This window comes from Eretmochelys imbricata, chromosome 1 (assembly GCF_965152235.1).
Source record: "Eretmochelys imbricata isolate rEreImb1 chromosome 1, rEreImb1.hap1, whole genome shotgun sequence".
Lineage (NCBI taxonomy): Eukaryota > Metazoa > Chordata > Testudines > Cheloniidae > Eretmochelys > Eretmochelys imbricata.
In genome coordinates, this window is record NC_135572.1 from 277,840,900 (window position 1) to 277,863,357 (window position 22,458).

The following is a 22,458-nucleotide window of genomic DNA, read 5'->3' on the forward strand; positions in this document are numbered from 1 at the left end:
TATGCAGCCACAACAGCTCTAACACATGCAGACCCAGCTGGGACAGACAGCGGCAACAGCAACTCTCTGCTATTGTTGCCTGCTAGTTTAAAGTACAACCATGCCTCTTTCAAAATGGTGCTTGGCTCACTGTACAGGAGAACATGGTCGCGCTTCCTTCCGGGAGCTGTAGTTTACCTCCTCGATCCAAGAAATCTGGGGGCTACAACGTCCGGAGCGCCCAGCAGCCTTTTGGCACATATCGCAGCCTGCTGCTGCATGATTCAGAGCCAAGCTACAGCCTGAGAGCTGGGTGACAGCCGCTCTGTTCAGGTGAGCATGTGCTGCAGAGCCCTGCATGGATACAAAATTTGTATCTACCTCTGAGCTGTGAGTGGCAAAAATGATCTGCGGATATAAAGCAGATATTTGCGGATTTGCAGGGCTCTCTGTATCACGCTGTAAGGAAATACAAAGGAGACGTTATTACTGAAAATTTCCATACGCCAGAAAATTTTAGTAGGTCAATTGTTTATTAACACAACCTGAAGGTCTATTTTCAGACACTGTAGCAGAGGGAAGGATTTACAATGGTTTTGGTGACAGGGGAGTGAAGGCCCCTGAAAATCCCTCTTCTCATCCCCATCAGTCAGACCGGCAATTATTAACCCTGAGCCGCGTCTGTTTAAAAGACATCAAGGAAAAATTGGAGCCTTCCTACCCATCCAAAAAGAAACAAAAAGATTTTGGATACGTCTACGCTAGCGACTCTACAAGTGTCCATGTGCAGGTCTGTGCCATCATAACCCCCCTCTTGTCCACACTTAAACCCCAGAAGCACATGTCTCAAGGTGAACAGAGGGTGAGCAAGCAAGCATGCCTGAAGGATGTGGGTGAGTACATGCTTTAGGCTGTGCCACTGCCCTGTACCCATGCCACTTTGCAGTGTGAAAGAGGTCAAGGGGCACGTAACAGGTATTGAGTTTCATTAGTTCTCCACCCTCATTCCTATCATGCACTGAACCTTATTCTTCTTGACCCTGACACAATATAGGCCCCTGTTCCTCTGAGAAGTGGTAGTAGCATCCAGCAGAATAGCTTTCCACTGCACTCTTTACAGGTGAAAATGGATCCAGCTCTGAGAGCAGCAGCTTGGCCTGTTGAGTGCACCCAAGTGCTGATCCATGTGTGGGTGGAGTCACCATCCTCATGGTGTCATGAACCTTTCCAGTGTTTCCCACATTTAATTCAGGAATTTGCCTCTGGGGTCCACTAAGCCTTGCAAAACAACTAAGTAGCAACCTTTTCGGTTCACATATTCATTTTCCCCTTGTAGTGGGCAAAGTATTAGGCTGTGGGTGCCATCAATGGCCCCTGTACAGTTCTGAAACCCCATCCTCAGAATTCCTGCTATTATTTCTGAAACTTTTCTAATGGCAACCACTTGTGGATAGATCACATGTTAACTGCCTTACAAATGTGCACAACCACTACCCTGACAGTGGACTTCTAACCCCAAAGTGGTTTGGACCAATGGACCAACATCTGTCTGGTGTAGCCAGCTTTCACAGGGCGATAGCGACCCACTTGTGAAGTGGTATGGCTTCTCTGAATCAAGTGTTGGAGGGCTGGTACAGACTCCTCACACAGCTCCATGAAAGTCTGTTTCCTCATTCAGAACTTCTGAAGCCATTGCTGCTCACTCCAGATTTCCAAAATAATGCGATCCCACCACACTGCACTGGTTCTCCTGCACAGAAGCAATGGTCAGCAAAGGTCAGACATCTTTGACATGTCATAAAATGCTGCTCGAATTCTAACCAGCCTCTCACTGAGTGCCCACTAAACTCTATAAACATTTGTCCCACCAGGAGCAGGACCAGAACTAGATCATCATCCCATTGCTCCATGTTTTCCATCCAGTTCTGCAGGGAATTACAACAAGGATTTACACAATCAGGAATTGCCATTGGCAAAAGGGTGAAAGGGGGACGACAGTGCCAACAAAACACAGCAAAGTAGTTCCTAGACGGTCTCTTTGTGATGCACAGAACCCTGGGATACCATCCCAAAAATGGTGCTAATGTTGCGTACCACAGTGGCAGTGTGGATGCAAGTATATGCGTGTACAAAGCATTATACCCATGTCCAGCACAGCACACAGGGACACTTGGGTGCAAGTATGGGAAGCACGCAAGAACATTACATGATCCACTACTCAGGTATGTGTGCAAGTTTAGACATAGCCTTAATGAAAACAGGGTGCAGGGGAATTGTTTGGATTTCAAACATTTCCAATGCGGCATTTGTAACCCAAACATTGCACCACAGGTCTAGCGGAGGGGAGCCAGAAAGTGAAACTTGTTAAAATTGGACTTTAAAAAGAAAAGTCAAACTGACCAATCTATTTCCTTTGTTCATGGAACATGAAACATAAAACAGCATTAGTGACGAAAAGCACTCCCATGGAATCAGATACACCCTGGGTTTATATTTGTATAATTCTGTTTCAGTAACGTAAGGTGTTATTAAAAAATATACAGACATTTGTGTTAAAATATATGATTTTTAACTTGGACAGTGTCTCTACAGAACATACAAAGATATCATCATTATATCAAAAGCTCTGATATTTACACGTTTTAACATATCAGTTTAGGCCTACAATATTATGACTATAGTACATTTAAATATAGTATACATTTAAAATATAATGATTTATGCTTAGCACGTTGTCCTGCATAAACAAAATCTTAGCAGTTCCAAGATGAATCATGCTATCAGACATACTCTGCAAAGCTCTCAGTAGACTCAGAGTCTGCCACTAAGGTTTCAAAAATAGAATCTGGCATCTATGTTTGCAAGAATAATTTGTAGCAGTAAGTCTAGCCTTAAGAACACTGTATCCTAGCTAACAGCATGTTTCACATCTGGCAATATTCAGCTGTATTATTACTGTACATTCATTAGAGGTAGGTGAAACAAACTTTCCTAAAGTTTGGGAATGTTCAGACCCAACTGCAATATCCATAGCCTTTGAGGTATGAAGCATACAAAAGAGATGGTTGAATCAGAGGCGCAAAAAGGATGGTGATGAGAACTGTGAAAATTTAAAGCAGACATGCTGCCCATGATGGATTCTATAACTGCAATCCCCTTAGAAGACATCTGAAATGGACAATATAGCAATTAAGTCGGTAAGACCACTTCTCTCTCTCCCGGGCTGCTCTTTGAGATGGATACCTGCACCACCGAATAAGTAACTGAAGGGTTAAGAATTAAACAGCCTCAAAGATATAGCACCTAACTGAGGGTAGTCAAGGGAAAGATTCCTTAACCAATTAGAAGGCAATTCCAACCTTCCTTGGCAGGTGTTACAGGAATGTGACCCTACCTGAAGATGAAACAGCCAGCAGTGGAGCAGGAAAGATTTAGTTTGGAAGAAAACTTGGAAATATTCTGAGTATTGAACCAGCTTTAAAAAGCTGAACTCTCCTGAGGCTAATGGGACTTAGGGAAAATGTTACTCTTAGCTGAGCACATGTAACTCCCACAGAAGTTGTGTGTATCTGCCATGTTATCTGGTGGGAGAAACTCCAGGGATGTATACTGGCATTTTTGGATGGGATCAAAACTGAGAGAAGGTGAGTACTGTATGTTAGCATTCAGCTAAGCAGGATTAATTGTTTAAATATAGAAGCCTGACCTCTTTGGTTTCTGAGGGGACACATTACCTATCTCCTGACCTCTTAAAATTGACAGTGTCAAGTGAAACGTAACGTTACAAGAAAAAGATGCATGTAAGGTTTCACTCAGAAGTGATCAACGGTGCTCTGGAAAGGATGAGGCTATGAACTGAAGAGGTTCCAAGTGCCTACAACTCCCCCGACTTCAACGGCCGTGAGGATGCACAGCTGGTTGGCAGAACAGACCCACACTGAGCTGCACAGTTCTTATAACTTAGCCATAAAGCAGAGAGCAAGAAGAAGACATCAGTTGCTGTGACTAAGGAGCCAAATTCTCCCTCAGGACCATTGACTTCAAAAGGGATTACATGGGATTGGGAAGGCCTAACTGAGTAGTGGGAAAGAGTAGTCTGAATCATAACAGAACATAATAGGACTTCCTGTTGCAGCAATTATAACAGTAGCCAGAAGTGGCAGGTAAGCATAGTCAGTTGAATGGCCAGGAATTTCTTATGTTTCAAAATCAGCCTGGTTAAAACACCATTACCACTAACAACAATTTTTGGCTTTGGTAGTAAAAGCCCAGACAATTAGTCAGCCATTTCCAGTTAGAATGTTTTCATAAGGGCTTGGCAAAGCTTTCTATCTAAGGGATGTCTTCCATTGGTGCAAGAGTTCTCAAATAATAGAGAATTCCTCTTGGGGGTGAGCTCTTATGGGACTAACTTCAGTCTGGCTAGTTTCTAATTGTTTGATCAAGCATTCCATAGCCCTCTAAAAAGAGAAAAAGGCCAGTTGGCTATCAGTTACATTTTCATATGTGATATACTGGAAGTTAAATAGAGTGCTCCAGTGTAGGCAAATGCCGAAATCTAAGGCAGCTGTCTGTGGTATGTTGACATGAAGAACAGGTTACTTATCTTGTGCTGTAACTGTGGTTCTTTGAGATGTGTCCCCTGCTGGGCGCTCTACTTCAGGTGCACATGCGCCTCTCGAGCCCTGAAGCAGAGATTTTCAGCTATCAGTGTCCTTTTGGCCCATGCATGTGCCCTAAACCTCCTCATGCCAGACACCAAGGCTATATGGGGGAAGGGGGCCCCCCGCAGGAGAACCGCCCTTGGTTCCTTCTCTTCCCCAGCATCCCCTGGCCCAGTCCAAAGCAGAGGGGAAGGAGGGCGGGTAGTTGAGCACCCATACGGACACAGATCTCAAAGCACTGCAGTTACCCCACAAGGTAAGTAACCTCTTCTTCGAGTAGTGTCCCTATGGGTGCTCCACTTCAGGTGACTTCCGAGCAGTATCCCCAGAAGGAGGAGGGAGCTTTGGAACAGAGTCCAGAACTGAAGATAATACTGCAGAGCCCAGTGCTGCATCATACCTGACAGTACAGATAAGGGTGTAATGTTTCATAAAGGTATATACTGAAGCCCATGTAGTGGCCTTACAAATTTAAAAAAATCAGTACGTTCTTCAGTACAGCCACAGATGTTACCTGACAGCTGGTCAAATGTGCTATCACCCTAAGACCGGGGGAGGGGGGGGGGGCAAAAGACGGGGGAAAGGGATGTTGAGCATCTGCAGTCTCATTACAATTTACAATACAACCAGATATTCATTTCGATAGTCTCAGAGTAGAGATAGAGAATCCCCTGGATCTATTTGTGATGGAGATGAAGAGCCTAGGTGACCTTTGAAATTGTCTGGTCCTACCTAAACAGAAGGCTAAAGCTCTTCTAACATCCAGGGTATGGAAATAGGATTCCTGCTGAGAACCGAGTTTTTTGGGAAAAAATACTGGTAGATGGATGGGTGAAGGTGAAAATCTGACAGAACTTTCGGTAAGAATTTAGGATGTGGGCATAAGGAGACCTTATCCTTGAAGAATACTAAGGAGCGGCGGTGGGGAGACTCTGCCATTAAGGCTCCAGTTTCCACAGTCCTATGGTCTGACATGATGGCAACTAAGAAAGCAGTTTTCATAGATAAATGGAGCAGGGAGAAATTTGCCACTGGTTTGAATGGTGGTCTCATAAACTGATGGAGAACCAGGTAGAGATCCCAGTAGGGGTAGGCTGCTAATACAGGGGTAAGAAATTGCCCAAGCCCTTAATGACTCTAGACAATGCTGGGTGAGCAAATCCAAAGAATCCCTCCCACTGGGGGATGAAAGGCTGATGTGGAAGTCAAATGTACCTTACTTGAGCTAAAGGACAATCCCAGTTTATTCAGATCCAGCATGTAATCCAGGATGAGTGGAAGTGAAATTGAATAAGGCCAGAGGGAGCAATGTCTGCACCAATGAGAGAATCTTGCCCATTTTTGTAGATCTTTCTGCTGTTTAGTAGCACTTGCTGTACGTCCGCAGAGCAGGAAGCCTCTAATTCAGAGAACCATGGAGGAAGCATGCCCTGAGGCGTAGAACAGCTAGGTTGGGATGAAGCACATGACCTACATCCTGAGACAGGAGATGAGGAATGACTGGATGCTTGAACAGTGGTTGGACAGATAGATGAAGCAGATATGAGTACCAAAGTTGTCTCGGCCAGGTTGGCACTGTCAAGATAACTCTGGCTCCATCCTGTCTGATCTTGTGCATAACCCACAGAATTAATGGTATGGGGGAAATGCATAAAACAAACCCTTCTTCCAAGGGAGAAGGAAGGCTTTTCCCGAAGAGTGGTGACCCAGGCCCACTCTTGCACAGAAAAGATGGCACTTCCTGTTTCTGGAGATGGTGAAAAGGTTGACCTGTGCCAGTTCCCATCTTTGGAATATGCTGCGGAGAATTTGAGTGTCCAACTTTCATTCACAGTCCTGTGAGAAGCGTCTGCTGAGGGCATCGGCTGCAGTGTTCTGAATGCCTGGGAGGTAGACAGCTGAAATATGGGCCTAATGGGCTATATGCCAGTTCCAGAGCTTCATGGCTTTGTCACCCAAGGAGTGGGACCTTGCTCCCCCCGTTTGTTGATGTAGAATATGCAAGACATGTTGTCCATTATAACCCTGATTGCTTTGCCTTTGGGAAGAAAATTACGGCAAGCATTCCTGACAGTCATGAGCTCCAACAGATTGATGGGTAGCCTGGTTTTTTGGGCTGTTCTTCTGCCTTTAATCAGGAGAGCATCAAGGTGGGCTCCCCATCCTAACAGGGGTTGTTAAAGTCACTGATGGGCTCAAGAGACAGAAAGGGATGCCCATGCAGACATTGATTTGTTCCTTCCACCAATTTAGGGAATTTTTTTTACCTGCAGGGGAACCATCAGCTGCCTGTCCAGGATGTCCTTGAGCAGGGAATAGGTTGATCGGAGTCAATTTTGGTTCAGCCTTGCTTGATCGGTCCTTGTATGGGTATCAGTATGGATTTCTGTACATTCAGCTGCAGGCCCAACTCTTGGAACAGAGCAAGGAGCCAGTGGGTGGATGATAACACTACTTTGTAGGAGCAACCCTGGAGTAGCCAGTTGTCAAGGTACAGAAAGACTAAGATTGCGTCCTGCTAAAAGTAAGCCATTGCTACTGCTAAAACCTTTGAGAACACCCGAGGGGGCTGATGATAGGCTGAAGAGAAGTACCCAATATTGAAAATGAGCCTGGCCTACGGTGAAGCACAGGTGTTTCCTGTGCGACCGTTGTATTGATACATGAAAATAGGCATCTTGTAGGTCGAGGGCCAAAAGCCAATCCACTTCCTCCAGTAAGGGAATTATAGTTGCCAGAGTCACCATCCTGAACTTTTGAGGCTTCACGTACTTGTTGAAGAGTCTTAGATCTAAGATCAGCCTGCACCCTCTGTCCCCACCAGGAAATATTTTTAATAGAGCCCCTTGCCCCTGTGGGGAGAAGGGACCAGGAACCAGTTCTGTTGCTCCTAACCAGAGGAGAGAGTCCAGCTGTTGTCTCAACAAAAGCTCATGAGAGGTGTCCCTGAAGAGGGACAGGGAAGAGTGTGCAGGGGGTGGGGGATAATGTAAAATGGATGGTATAGCCCAACGTTATGACCTCCATGACCCATTTGTCCATGTTGATCTATTTCCAAGCTTCTGGAAACAAGAAAGATGGTCCCCAAAGTGGAGGAGGTAGGCCAATGGGCACAACTGTAAGTCCAGAGATAAAGGAAGCTTCAAATCCTCAAGCAAACTATCAACACTGCTGTTTGGATGAGGCCTGGGTGGCCAAGGAGGGTGGTTGAGTGGCTCTTTCTCTCCCTGAAATCTCTCTCTCTTTCTGGCAGTTCAGAAGATCCATGGAGTCCAGAAAACTGAGTAGGACGTGACCTCTGGGCAGTCTCTGACCTACTAAACCTCTTATTATTTGCAGATATATATATATATATATATATATGCAGGGATTTTAAGGTAGCCCTCGAGTCTTTCAGTGTGTGCAGGAACTCATTTGTGGTTTCTGAGAAGAGTTTATAACCATCCAAGGGGAAGTCCTCAACAGTGTTCTATACTGTCTCTCAGAAACCCTGAGAGCTGAAGCCATGGCGCTCTGCACATAACCACCACCATGGAGATGGATCTGGCAGCAGTGTTTGCAGCATCTAAGGATGCTTGAAGAGCAGTGCTAGCCAACAACTGGCCCTCACAGATGATAGACTGGAATTGCTCCCTGTGTTCTTGTGGTAACTGTTCAATAAATATCATAAGTCTGTTATAAATGTATGGGTATGGGTAAATGATGAAGTTGTATTTAGCTATGATCACCTGCTAATTTACAATCTGAAATTACAGGGTTGCTGATGAACAATAACTTACTGCTTTTTGTACTGTGATTTTAGTCTTGTTCATAAGCCAGCTGGCTACTTGCATGAACTACTTTTGTTCACAGTCTGAATTTCCAGCAAGCGAGTCAGCAGCTGGTGATCCGCTTAGAAATTCTTTTAGCTTTGAATTGTCAAAGAAACACAGGGGGAGTTAGGTCTCCAGTTCCCATTGGATTTCATTCAGAGTTGGAACCTGACCCACTTAGGCTCCTTGAAAGTCTCAGCTTTAAGGCTTAACACAAACAGGTATTATTGGTTCATGGCTAAATGGACATGATCCTTTGAAGTACTAAGAACTTGAATTTCATACTGACTTCAACAGAAGGATCAAGCCCTATGACAGCATGATGATGTAGCTGGAATAGTCCAAGTATTTGAGACACTCTACATTATGCTGCTGTAATAAATGGAGAAGCCCATAAAATTTAGTAGTAGTAACTGTTGTCCACATTTGTTAATTCACAAGCACAACATTCAGTTGGAATCTGTAAAGCCTCATGCATGCTTAATGGTGATGGAGAAATAATAATTTGTATTTCTGTTGCACCTTCCATCAAAGGAGCTCAAAGTACTTTACACACATTGCAAAACCCTGTGAAGTAGCTCAGTGTTATCTCCATTTTACAAGTGGCATAGTGGGGCACAGAATTTATGCAACTCAAAGCAGATGAGGCAGTGTCTTTTATATACTTCAACTCAACCAGAAGCTATGGGGTTTACTGAGGAATTATTGGGTAAAATTCTCTGGCCTGTGTTATGCAGGAGGTCAGACTACTTTATCATAATTGTCGCAGCTTGGCCTTAAAAATCTATGAACAGGTTTCCTATATCCTGTTTCCCACTTCCAGGTCTCTCTAACCAGCAGATTGGTTCTCCAAATTCGATTTTTTCTATAATTTAGGGGCAGAAATGGCTTTAAAAGGTTATAGGTTTGCAGGGTTGATTGAACATGTCAGAAGTTGATACAAGATAGGAGACAGATGGGGCAGTCTGCCCCAGGTCTTGCTTTAGCTTCCAGCCTTTGGATCTTGTAATGCCTTTCTCCCCTAGATTAAAGAGATCTTTACTATCCAATATTTTCTTCCTATGATGGTACCTTATACACTGGAGGTAAGTCACCTCTCAATCTTCTTTTTGATTTCCTAAACAGATTGAGCTCTTAAATCTCTTTGTGGCACATTTCAGAGTAACAGCAGTGTTAGTCTGTCTTTGCAAAAAGAAAAGGAGTACTTGTGGCACCTTAGAGACTAACCAATTTATTTGAGCATGAGCTTTCGTGATCCGATGAAGTGAGCTGTAGCTCACGAAAGCTCATGCTCAAATAAATTGGTTAGTCTCTAAGGTGCCACAAGTACTCCTTTTCTTTTTGTGGCACATGGGTCACATCTACAACTACCAACCACAGATCAGACAAAACAGAGGCTTGAACCCCACCTCCTCTTCTTTCCCTTAATCGGAGTAGAACATTAGAGGCAGACATCTCTTTCCTTGGACCTTATCTACACTGGCGGTGGTGTTTACAGTACACATAGCTACACACCGGAGTGAAAAGCAGGCTGTGTCCACACTGTGATGTGTCACTACAGATGGCAATGGGGAGGCAGCAGGGAAAGGCTCTAGCAGCAGGACACTACACTACTAAAAATAGCAATGTAGATGTGGAAGGCACTACTTGGGTGAGTAGAGAGCCATGTAGGGTATATACCCTAAGATTTGGGTGCTCACCTAAGCAGTGCCTCACAGCCTACACTGCTCTTTATACTGGTGCTAGTGGGACATGCAGGACCTGTACTCTACATGCCGCACGGTGCGTGTACACATAGCTTTAGAAAGACTAAAGTAGATGAGACATCCCTGTATGGCCTAATCATGCACTGTGACTCACTCACGCCAGGACTCACTTACAGCCATAACTAGATTCCGAGCACATTAAGAGTTAAAAAATAAATAAATAAATAAGGTTTTGCCAGCACCAATCCAAAGTTATCCACTGTAAACCTGGTATACTAATGAATACTTATAAATGATTAACTGCCAGAGTGGTTCAGTAGCAAATTCAATTGCAGCTGTAACAGAAAACCCTGAAAAGCAAAACACTCTTCAAAATGACTACAGACTCCACATTTTACTCTGGTTCAGGCTATACTATGAAAAAACTTCGAGATGTAATTGAAAAACTGTAATTACAACAAATAAAGACTTGGCAGAAGCACGTGGGATTCCCCTCCACGCCAATAATACAAGGGACCTATCAGGTCAACATGTTTCAGAGTAGCAGCCGTGTTAGTCTGTATTCACAAAAAGAAAAGGAGTACTTGTGGCACCTTAGAGACTAACAAATTTATTTGAGCATAAGCTTTCGTGAGCTACAGCTCACTTCATCGGATAGTCAACACTATCTCACCCATGACTATTATGCTGAGAGGTACTGGTGAGTGCATGAGTCACAAATCTCTTTCAGATTGGGTGTGAATGCATCCTTCAATTAACATAGCTGCCAGGATTGCAAGCCCCCCACCTAAAACACAAGGGGGATGAGAATCTGTCCAGCAGTTTGGACTGAGTTGGTGGAGGAGAATAGCTGAACATTGTCTGTATCGTAGGGAGTAAGATGGGCAGCTTTGGGGGGGGTGGGGGGTAGAAGTTAGAGGTCTATTACAGGAGTGGACGGGTGAGGCTCTGTGGCCTGCAATGTGCAGGAGGTTCAGACTAGATAATGACTGTCCCTTCTAGCCTTAAAGCAGTGGTCACCAGTCAATCGCGATCGACTGGTTGATCCTAGAGACTCTCCCAGTCGATCGTGACCTCCAGTGGTGCAGCGGGGCTCCTGCTAAGGCAGGCTCTCTGCCTGCCATGGCCCCATGCTGCTCCTGGAAGCGGCCAGCGTGCCCTTTGGGGGGCGGAGGGGGAAGGGTCTCAGCACACTGCTCCTGCCTGCAAGCACTGCCCCCGCAGCTCCCATTGGCCGGGAACGGAGAATTGTGGCCAATGGGAGTTGCAGGGGCAGTAGCTGCAGAGAGGGGCAGTGTGTGGAGCCACGTTGGCCCCTTCTGGGAGTGGCATGCGGTCGGGGCAGGCAGGGAGCCTGCCTTAGCCTCACTGCGCTGCTTACCAGGAGCAACCCAAGATAAGTACTGCCCGGTGGGAGGCTACACCCCAACCCCCAGCCCTGAGCTCCCTCCCAGAGCCAGCACCCCATACCCCCTCCTGCACCCCAAGCCCCTGTGCCAGCCAGGAGGCCAGACTCCCTCCCAGAGCCTGCACCCCTCACCTGCTCCTGCACCCCAACCCCGTGCCCCAGGCTCAACCCAGAGCCCCCCTCCCACACTGTGAAGCCCTTGGCCCCAGCCCAAAGGCCGCACTTTGGAAGAAACTATCAAGGTTGGTAGGCCAGAGAACTGATCCACCTTGGAAGCACTATGTCTTTACATTGGGTTACCCATACATTTATTTTTTAAGTGACTGTTGCAGAACCTGAAAGAAATGTATCTATTGCATACCCCTTATATAAGACTTGCTCTGATAAACACTCCCAGTATATAGGCAGTGCATTCCATGCAAATGAGGAAATCAAATGCTGGCAGCAGTCGGGAATTTTATATTTAAAAGACAAACACTAAACCCAATCCTGCAAGCTTTTATTAATGAAGTAATCCTTACTGAAAGTAGGGCTACTCGCCTGAGTAAAGATTACATTAGCATGAGTCTGCAGGATCAGATTATGGCTTTCAAAAGTCAGTCAGTTGAAAATTAAATTCACTCCTACAAATAAACACTTCTATTATTTCCTGCACTGGGCGGCAACCAATTTTACTACCAATCTTCTACTTTTCTCCCATAGAGGCTGTTTGACAAAAAGGCTCCTCTTTGCACACATTATTGTCCTTTACTTACAAAATATTACCTGTTGGCTTTAGGAATCAATCACCTCACACTATCCATTATCTACTGGGAAAGCACTTGCCTTTAGTCAATGTGCCAATTGACAGTTCAAGTATCCATTCACTGCCCAAGGCCAGTATTTATTTCCTTCAGATTCTGAGTCAGATCTTCAGATGGTGTAAACTGGTGTAACTCCACTGCCTCTGATGGAACTATGTCAATTGGTGATTTGACCTATTATTTCTTGCATTTAACACAAATTATTTCATTCCAGAAACACTCATACCAAGAAGAGTTACAACAATATGCTCCAATATCCTAATTTTACAGAACTGCACCATCTTGGGCCTGTGTCAGATTTGGATGTGATATGTATTTGATAGTACTGCCGCACTTCTTCTAGGACCACTAGGTATTAAGACCACTAGGTGACTAATCTACTAATTGTCTGGTATTTTGCTTTGATTGCTTTTGCGTAGTACCACCTTGTATCTTCCGCAGCTGCTCTCTGTATGGTAATACCCATTGTTTCACATTCTCTATGTATATAAATCTCCCCACTGTATTTTCCACTGAATGCATCCAATGAAGTGAGCTGTAGCTCACGAAAACTTATGCTCAAATAAATTTGTTAGTCTCTAAGGTGCCACAAGTACTCCTTTTCTTTTTGCGGATACAGACTAACACGGCTGCTACTCTGAAACCTCTCCTTACTCTGAAATCCACAAGAGGGGAACTACAATGGATCTCAGTTAGAAAATTAAAAAATAATCCAAAGCTTGGTCAAAGAATGTCTAAGGTAGTCGGACTACTGAGTTGTGCATTCCTGAAAAATCATGCTGAGTTTTGTTGTGTTTGTGATTCCTGTGATAGATGCATCGCTCTGGAAATAGGGAATGTTCAAGGACTATTATATTGAGATGTGACCAATGCTATGGACACATAGAACAGTCAAAGCCTATTGTATTAACTATATAAATAATATATGTATCTTAATGGGCTGGCTTGTATTATATTCCTGGCTCAATGAATGAGCTAAACTATGTTTCCTGTAGGAACTAAAATCACTGTTGGGTACTTAATACAAATCCCTAATGCAGGTAACAAGTGTGTGGAAATAGCATATACTGGTTTGACTTGATTCAAGAGGCCTGGCAGACAAAGAACTTAAAACTGTATAAAGCTCTGGTGAAGGGACAGGAGTCACTGTCACTCCATCCAAGAACTGACAACAAAGTGTGATCAAGAGAGCCAGGCCCTATAGAAAGAGCAAAAGTGCTTCAGGCCCTCGTAGGGGATCCACACAGAAGAGGGATGACTCCATGGCCAGCTCAGACATGCCAAGATAATCACAATGAATTGCAGGAGTTGGCAGTCCAAGCCCCAAGTCTGGAGGGAGGAGATCATGATAGCCAACCCTGAGAAAGGTGACAGAAAGCCTGAAATCAAAACTGCAGGTGCCCTCAAGGAGACCACAAAAGAGACAGAGGTGTCATTACCTCAGAAACTGGGCAATTTCTTTTTGCAGTTCATTTCTGTCTGTGTCAGTATGACACACTTTATGTTCTCTCTTGCATGGTAAGTCTATTCCTGCTCCCTGGCCCCCCTTTTTTGTTTTGTTTTTTTTAAAATAGTCACTAACAATAAACCTGAATTTTTTAAAAATTCAGCGACCGGGGGAGCAGGGGGGTTTGGGGAGGGGGGAGGAGAAAAGGGATATTTTCCAATTAATTTCTCCATGGCTGATGATGGCCAAATACATTTTTTAAATTGTGTAACCTTTTATTTGGGGGTGCAGATGTCTGCCCAGTGCAACACTCAGGTGACAGGGTCACAAACCACAAACTGCACTAGTTACCTAATCACACTTGCCAGGGGAGTGGGTTTGCGGGAGAGTTGTACCATTGAAACCATACCCAGCTCCAGGCAGGTCTCCCAACATCACAGACCCACAAACCCAGGTTTCATTGGTAGAATGAATCAAAACTATAATACATATGATATCTGGTGCTGCAGATGATCAGCAACAGAGATTTGCCCTCTAGCACAAAGACAAAGCCATCTGTGTCTTGACTTTCAATGGAGTTGTGGGCACTCAGCAAAATGAGGAAAAGTGTGTGTGTGGGAAGAGGGGGGAGGAAGACAGAGGAGACAAAATAGGATCTGCTGAGTAAATAGCAGGAAAAGAAGAAGAAGAAGAAAAAGGAGGAGGAGGGCAGGAAGTTACAAGTTATGGCATTGTTTCATGTGAAAAACAAAATCAGATGGAAACAAGTAACTTATTATCCCTTCCATTAAATCTAAAAGGAATAAAAAAGAAGCAATTCAGGAACAGAGGAAAGAATGTAGAAAAATATTACAGCATTTATTTTTATGTTTTCTGAAAATTAGTTTTATTATTTATTCATTCACCCACTCCCTCCCTTTATTTTTTATTTTTTTTCTTGTTTGTTTGTTTGTAACTGGAATCACTTTTTACTTCAGATGGGTAGTGTTTGTTTTCTCAGTGCCACGATTATATCTGCAATTACTGTTTGTGGTTCTGTTCTGGTTAAACATGCTTATAAAGGTAGCATGTTATGTAACGCATTACAAATCTCTATTTCACAGGTCTTCGAAACTTAAAAAAAAAAACTCTCTGAATTAGTGGCTCCAAGTTTTCAAATTCTAAGTAATGCATTTCTCAGTTCAAGGGTTCCTGGAAAACACTAAGAATAACTGAGAAGAAACCAGGAACCACAAAAGCACAACAAATAGCAGCTGTAACACAATTATAACAACCTACGTAATTTCATAGCTCCAGGGAGTATTAGAAATTTCAACATACTTTTTGGACAGATATTCAGCTTTCAGGCTGGAGTCATCAATAAATACATGTTTCTATGCTTTTGTTTTTAGAATAATCTTTTGCTGGGTATATAATCATCTTCCAGATGCTCAGAATTACATCTCCCACAATCAAAATATAGTGCAGAGATATAATAGGATTTACTACTACCAAGATTAAAGCTGAAAATCCACCAACACAAAGGCTTATTTAAAAAAGGTAATTATTTGCTATAAATACCCAAAAGGATTATTGTAAATTATTTGCAATGCATGATAAAAAATAAGTTTTGGTTTTAATTTTAATTCAGATGTAGAAACATTGTGATCCATTGTGAAACATTGTGATAGAAACATGTGTTCATTCATTTATTTTACTAAAATCTAGTAAATAAAAACATGTTCTTTCCCTCTTGTAACTAGACTTTTCTGAAGACTTGTACTAGAGCTAATTAGCTTTAAGATGTCCTTTTTTGTGAAAGAAAAAAAACAGACTTGCCAGAAACATTCTTAAGACTTTACAGTAGATTTGTATTATTAAATCAAGCAGTTAAGAAATTTTTTCTTCCAGAAAGGTGCACATTTTTTTTTTCATGTGAACTGTTAAATCAGCCAGTGGCTTTTCTAATAAATAGCTAGGTTGATTAAATCCAGACAGCATCATCAACTTTTACTACAACTGGTTTCAATTCCTTGATGTAAGTCTCTCTATTAAGCCACTCTTATAAGCCACTGGCTTGATTACAGTATGTGTTTTCTTTGAGACAGAAACCACTGCATAGTTAAATGCAAATTTGTTTACTGAACCTTAGAGTACCAATTTAGGACTAGTCATTATGTCACGTCTTTTACAGATGCATGCCTATAGATTGTTTAAAGTAAAATCTGTTTGTGAAAAGCAGCATGGTACATTTGCAGGATGCAAACAGTAAGATTATGTATATGCCATTTGACCATAATGGTCATGTTTCCATTTGCAGTTACAATTAATTGCAGCAAGCCAAAGTTCTATACTTATTCACTATCAAACAATGACAAGTATTAAAATACTAATATATTAAAAATGACAAAACAAGTGACTAAAAAACAAGTAACGTTATGACAGGTGAAAATTCATGCACTCCAAAACTACTGATTTCAGTTGTATCCACTGTCTCCAACTCCTGATTTATAGTGAAAATTCAGATACATAATTTCATATCTATCCTTAACACCTGCTGGAGTCTAACATTCAGATATCTGTCTCTAGAAGGGAGAAGGCTCTTTTTTTGACACAAACACAATGGTCATGTGTGTAAAACCTTGTTCACAATTTTTGCAGTGAGCACTTAACTTAAATGTACTGAGAAAGGCAAGAACCGTGGTTCTTGAGCTAATAAAATAGGGAAGTTCTATTGTACCAGCAAATTTTAAATTTATTTTAGCAGGTTGCTTAGAAAATGTACATGCTGGTGATTTACGTGTTCCCTGCACAACAAGCAACTAGTGCTTTCCCCACTCTTTTGTTCAGGGAACCTTAAAGGACTTGAAAGAGCAACTTTGGAGGAGTTTAATCTTAGAAATCCAATTATTACAATAGCTTTAATTAAACAGATACTGATCCCTGGAATATTTGTACACTTTTTTTTAAGTCTGTAGCTCCATCATGAACAATATCATTCTAAATTCAAGCTGCTTAGTTGTGACTTATCATAGAAATCAATGTTTCTATCCCCAGAATGGATGGTTGCAACACTTGAAGAATCTGACCAGGAGCTTTGAACCTTTCAAGGAGGAAACAGGTAGGCATGTGTGACCTACAGTTCAGTGTGCTTTGTTCCCCTCTGTACCCAACCCTCAGAGAAGGCAAGTGTATTACAGTCCCTAGCTTCAGAGCTAGGCTATTTAGCTCAAGGTGTAGAGACTAATGCTTTCAGCTCTGGAGGTAATCCAAGATGACAGATGTTGAACTCTCTCTTTTGGGGCCATACAGGTCTTGGCTAAGGCATCATTCCTAGGGGGAAAATAGTCTACTGTAAGTTTTGACTAGATAAAGACATAAGCACATTTAAATTAGACTCAATTCACACTCATACATAATAACTGCATTTGCAGACCAATTTGCAGTGGGGGTATAACCAGATCCTTGTCTGGTTCATTTAGTCACTTCAATGCCCAGGCTCTGTCATTGGGTTTGGGAATCCTTTTACCCTGGTGTGTCAAGTAGCAATTCATTCCATATACGAACACTCACATGAGTGAGCTTAAAAGGGGCTATCTACATCATCTGTAAGAATGAAATGCAATGTCTTGAATATAATAGGAAGGCCAAAAAAGAATTTGAAGAACAGCTAGCCAAAGACTGAAAAAGTAATAGCAAAAATTTTTTTAAGTACATCAGAACCAGGAAGACTGCTAAACAACCAGTGGGGCTACTGGACAATCGAGATGCTAAACGAGCACTCAATGAGAAACTAAATGAATTCTTTGCATCGGCGTTCACGGCTGAGGATGTGAGGGAGATTCCCAAACCTGAGCCATTCTTTTTAGGTCACAAATCTGAGGAACTGTCCTGGATTAAGGTGTCATTAGAAGATTTGTAACAAATTGATACATTCAACAGTAATAAGTCAGGACCACATGGTATTCACCCAGGAGTTCTGAAGGAACTCAAAGGTAAAATTGCAGAACTGCTAACCTACCATTTAAATCAGCTTCTGTACCAGATGACTGGAGGATAGCTAATGTGACACCAATTTTTAAAAAAGGCTCCAGAGGTGATCCCGGCAATTACAGGCTGGTAAACCTAACTTCAGTACTGGGCAAACTGGTTGAAATGATAGGAAAGACCAGAAATGTCAGAAAAATAGATGAACGTGATTTGTTGGGGAAGAGTCAACATGGTTTTTCTAAAGGGAAATCATGCCTCACCAAACTACTAGAATTATTTGAGAGGGTCAACAAGCATGTGGAAAAGGGTGATCCAGTGAATAGAAGGAGTACTAGTGGCACCTTAGAGACTAACCAATTTATTTGAGCATAAGCTTTCGTGAGCTATAGATCACTTCATTGGCTGCATCCGATGAAGTGAGCTGTAGCTCACGAAAGCTTATGCTCAAATAGATTGGTTAGTCTCTAAGGTGCCACTAGTACTCCTTTTCTTTTTGCGAATACAGATTAACATGGCTGCTACTCTGAAATCAGTGAATATAGTGTACTTAGACTTTCAGAAAGCCTCTGACAAAAGTCCCTCACCAAAAGCTCTTAAGCAAAGTAAGCTGTCATGGCATAAGAGGGAAGGTGCTCTCATGGATAGGTAACTGGTTAAAAGATAGGAAATGAAGGGTAAGAATAAATGGTTAGTTTTCAGAATGGAGAGAGGTAAACAGTGGTGTCTCCCAAGGGTCTGTACTGGAATGAGTGCTATTCAACATATTCATAAATGATCTGGAAAAAGGGGTAAACAGTGAGGTGGCAAAATTTGCAGATGCTGCAAAATTACTGAAGACATTTAAGTCCCAAGCAGCCTGCAAAGAGCTACAAAGGGATCTCACAAAACTGGGTGACTGGGCAACTAAATGGCAGATGAAATTTAATGTTGATAAATGCAAAGTAATGTACATTGGAAAACATAATCCCAACTATACATACAAAATGATGGGGTCTAAATTAGCTGTTACTCTCAAGAAAGAGATCTTGGAGTCATTGTGGATAGTTCTCTGAAAACATCCACTAATGTGCAGCAGCAGTCAAAAAAGCAAACAAAATGTTGGGCATCATTAAGAAAGGCATAAATAGGACAGAAAATATCGTATTGCCTCTGTATAAATTCATGGTATATGCACATCTTGAATACTGTATGCAGATGTGGTTGCCCCATCTCAAAAAAGATATATTGGACTAGGAAAAGGTTCAGAAAAGGGCAACAAAAATGATTAGGGGGATGGAACAGCTTCCGTATGAGGAGAGATTAATACGACTGGGACTTTTCAGCTTGGAAAAGAGATGACTATGGGGGGATATGATAGAGATCTATACAATCATGACAGGTGTGGAGAAAGTAAATAAGGAAGTGTTATTTACTCTTTCTTATAACACAAGAACTGTGGGTCACCAAATGAAATTATTAGGCAGCAGGTTTAAAACAAATAAAAGGGAGTATTTCTTCACACAACATACAGTCAATCTGTGGAACTCCTTGCCAGAGGATGTTGTGAAGACTATAACAGGGTTCAAGAAAGAACTAGATAAATTCATGGAGGATAGGTCCATCAATGGCTAATATCCAGGATGGGCAAGGATGGTGTCCCTAGCCTCTGTTTGCTAGAAGCAGGGAATCGGTGACAGAGGATGGATCACTTGAGGATTACCCATTCTATTCATTCCTTCTGAACCACCTGGCATTGGCCACTGTCGGAAGACAGGATATTGGATGAGATAGACCTTTGGTCTAACCCAGTATGGCCGTTCTTGAATGTTCACAGAGAGCAAACCTCAGAAGGGGGAGGGAAAACATTTAAGCGTGATTCAAACAAAGCCACTTTCATGCTTAAATGCTTATGGAAAACGTTTGTAGTGTTTGCCAAGCTCTGCTATAAACTCAACCCCCTGCAGGACTACAACATAGTATAACAGTGTCAGAAACATGAGCCCCAATTCTGCAAGCTGATCTACATGGGCATCTGGGTTGACTCATGTGGCTCAGTTTGCAGGACTGGTACCATCGTTTGTAAGTGTATCAAGTATAGACAAAAGTCATGTTACAAACATAACCGCGTTTTAGATGGTTTCAATCGCAGTCACAACCCCCCATAATGAACAGTGCCTAGTGCTAAAAAGTCAAGAGGCCAAATTCAGCCATATTGTTATGCACTGAAGTGACAGTAAAGCTGCAGCTCTCACCCAATTTTAGCTCCAGACTCCCATCATCATTGGTTTTTACAAAAATATATTCTACATTTAAATCCCACTCTCTTTAAAAAAATAAATAAATAAAAGCCTAGAAATTCTCGGTTTCAGTACCACCTAATAAAAAAACAAACCATGGGGGGGGGGGGGGGGGAAATAACCTTGAAATGTGTAATTAAAAAACAAAAAACAAAAAAACCCAGAACCCTGCTGCAGTTCTTAAAATTCTTGTGTCGAAATAAGGATCACTATATTAGCATACAGTGACAGAGCCCAAATTGCGACATCATAAATTGTTTTATTTGATATATAAATTAAATCTTAATTCACAGTTGCTGTTTTAAAATTAAGATGCCTTACATAGTATATTTTGGGCCAAACTCTGTCTGCCTGGAACACAGCCAGGCAAAATTTAACATCCTAATTCTGGCTCCCAACAAACCCACAAAGAGGTAAAGTTGCTGTGTACAAGAGCCACAAAGGAGAGGCCTAGCATGGGGCTTAGGCATCAGGCTATTGCTGGGGTTCTGAAACTTCATTGCACCGCGACCCCCTCTGACAAAAAAAAACTACTACATGACCCCAGAATGGGGGACCAAAACTCGAGCCCGCCTGAGTCTAACTGCCCCGGGTGGGTGGGCCAAAGCCCAAGACCCACCACCCCAGGTGGTGTGGACCCAAGAACTTCAGCCCCAGGCTTCGGCCCCGGGTCCCAACAAGAGTAAGTTAGCCCTGGCGACCCCCATGGGGTCCCGACCCACAGTTTGAGAACCTCTGGGCTACTGCAATCCCCACATCAGTGCATATGCACCCCCTGGCCCAAAATGGCACTTATGCAGATATACGCACATACTGCAGATTAATCCTACTCTGTGTAGGCCTAACCACTCATGGTCTGCATGAGGCCACTGACAGCCAGAATACAGACACTCACATTAACACTGTTCTGGATTCCTTTATGTGGTGGGCCAGACTTTGACCTTTTGTGAATAAAACAAGCCGTCTGTTTATTTATTGACCCTTGTTTACACATAGGGTTGCCAACCCTCCAGGATTGGCCGGGAGTCTCCAGGAATTAAAGATTAAGTCATGTAATGAAATCTCCAAGAATGCATCCAACCAAAATTGGCAACCTTGTTTACACACCACTAAAGGGCACAACTACCCCAGAGGGCCGCATAAAGATGCTGTACTGTAGCCTGACCAGATTTAAGGATGGCTGGTCTAGCTGCACAAGGGGATTGCATGAAACCCCCATTCCATTCGTGGCAGGGACAGAGCTGCTTGGTGCAGGAATGGAAAACATGCACATCAACTTCAGTCACCCCTGGAAGCCACATATCTATCCTGACACACTTCTTCCCCACACCAAAATGGGGCTGATGGGGGATGACTACAGTAACCCTTGCACAGATCCTGCAAGGAGAGGAGGTATAAGACTGGGTTCCGGGAAGTTTTAAAGTTGGAGGAAAAAATGATGACAACAAAAGAATGTTATCAATCAGTTAATACTAAATGCTACTTTTTATCTGCACCAAGCAACTCTCCTGTGCTTTAAACTTGCAATGTTATTTAATGTCATAAAATTGAGAATGGGTGGAGCTATGTCTTCAAAACCCAAACACCCTCTCCACCTCCCTAGAAGCACAGCGGAGGAGAAGGCAGCAGATCAAGGTGAGAGAAGAGAGAATGTCCCTTCCATGACCTCATTCCCTTATTCACACAAATGCCTCTCTGCAGGGAACCAGCTGCATGGCTAGAGTGCAGGCAGGTTTACCTACCTCAGACCATAGAAAAGCCAGAGATGAAAATTTGCAAGAACTTACATACTTATAGCTTGCCAAAAAACCACAGAATTTTACATTTGCACATCTTCCAGGGGGAAAATATCAGGCCTCTTCCCTGGTGTGCTGTTCTGAGATTCCCCTTTTTCTTGTGTGCCACCCAGGTCCATCTTTCCTTCTGCCCCAGTTTGTTTCACCTTGACATCTCATGCTGTTCCTTCGCCAGTGCTGATTCCTGCTTCAGCTCTTCCTCAGCCTGGTTTCCTCCACTCAGCTTATCCTTTACCCAGCTTTGATCCCTCATCACAGCCTGGATTCTCCACTCCCAATTCTGCTGTCCATGCCCGGACTTCCACCCACAGTAACCTGAACTCCTGAAAAATCGGCTTCTCCTCCCACTCCCACCAACTAGCAGACTGATAGAATTTTAAAATTTAAATAAAACACCTGGTTTCTTTCCCAAAAATGGATCTGATTTTTTCTTCAGATATTGAAAGAGAACCAGTTACATACCACAATGATAGGCACTTTTTAAAAAACCTAGGATAGACAGAGGTCACCATAGTGTTTAAAAATTGCACTAGAATTTCTCGCTGAGTCAAGATGAAGGTTGCTTTCTATTTGTACCAAGTAAAGCATTGTTTATGAT

At 42.8% G+C, this 22,458-nt stretch overlaps 1 protein-coding gene and 1 long non-coding RNA gene across 5 annotated transcripts in view; one reads left to right on the forward strand and one right to left on the reverse strand.

Moving 5' to 3' along the window:
* The window catches only part of CRADD (CARD and death domain containing adaptor protein), a 97,663-nt gene that overhangs the window by 22,769 nt on the left and 52,436 nt on the right, over positions 1-22,458 (reverse strand). The gene's annotated exons all lie outside the window — the stretch shown is intronic.
* The window catches only part of LOC144273676 (uncharacterized), a 118,755-nt gene continuing 111,348 nt past the window's right edge, over positions 15,052-22,458 (forward strand). The window contains exons 1-2 of the long non-coding RNA XR_013347781.1: positions 15,052-15,358; positions 16,856-16,919. This is a non-coding gene — a long non-coding RNA (uncharacterized LOC144273676). The remainder of the gene's footprint in view (positions 15,359-16,855; positions 16,920-22,458) is intronic.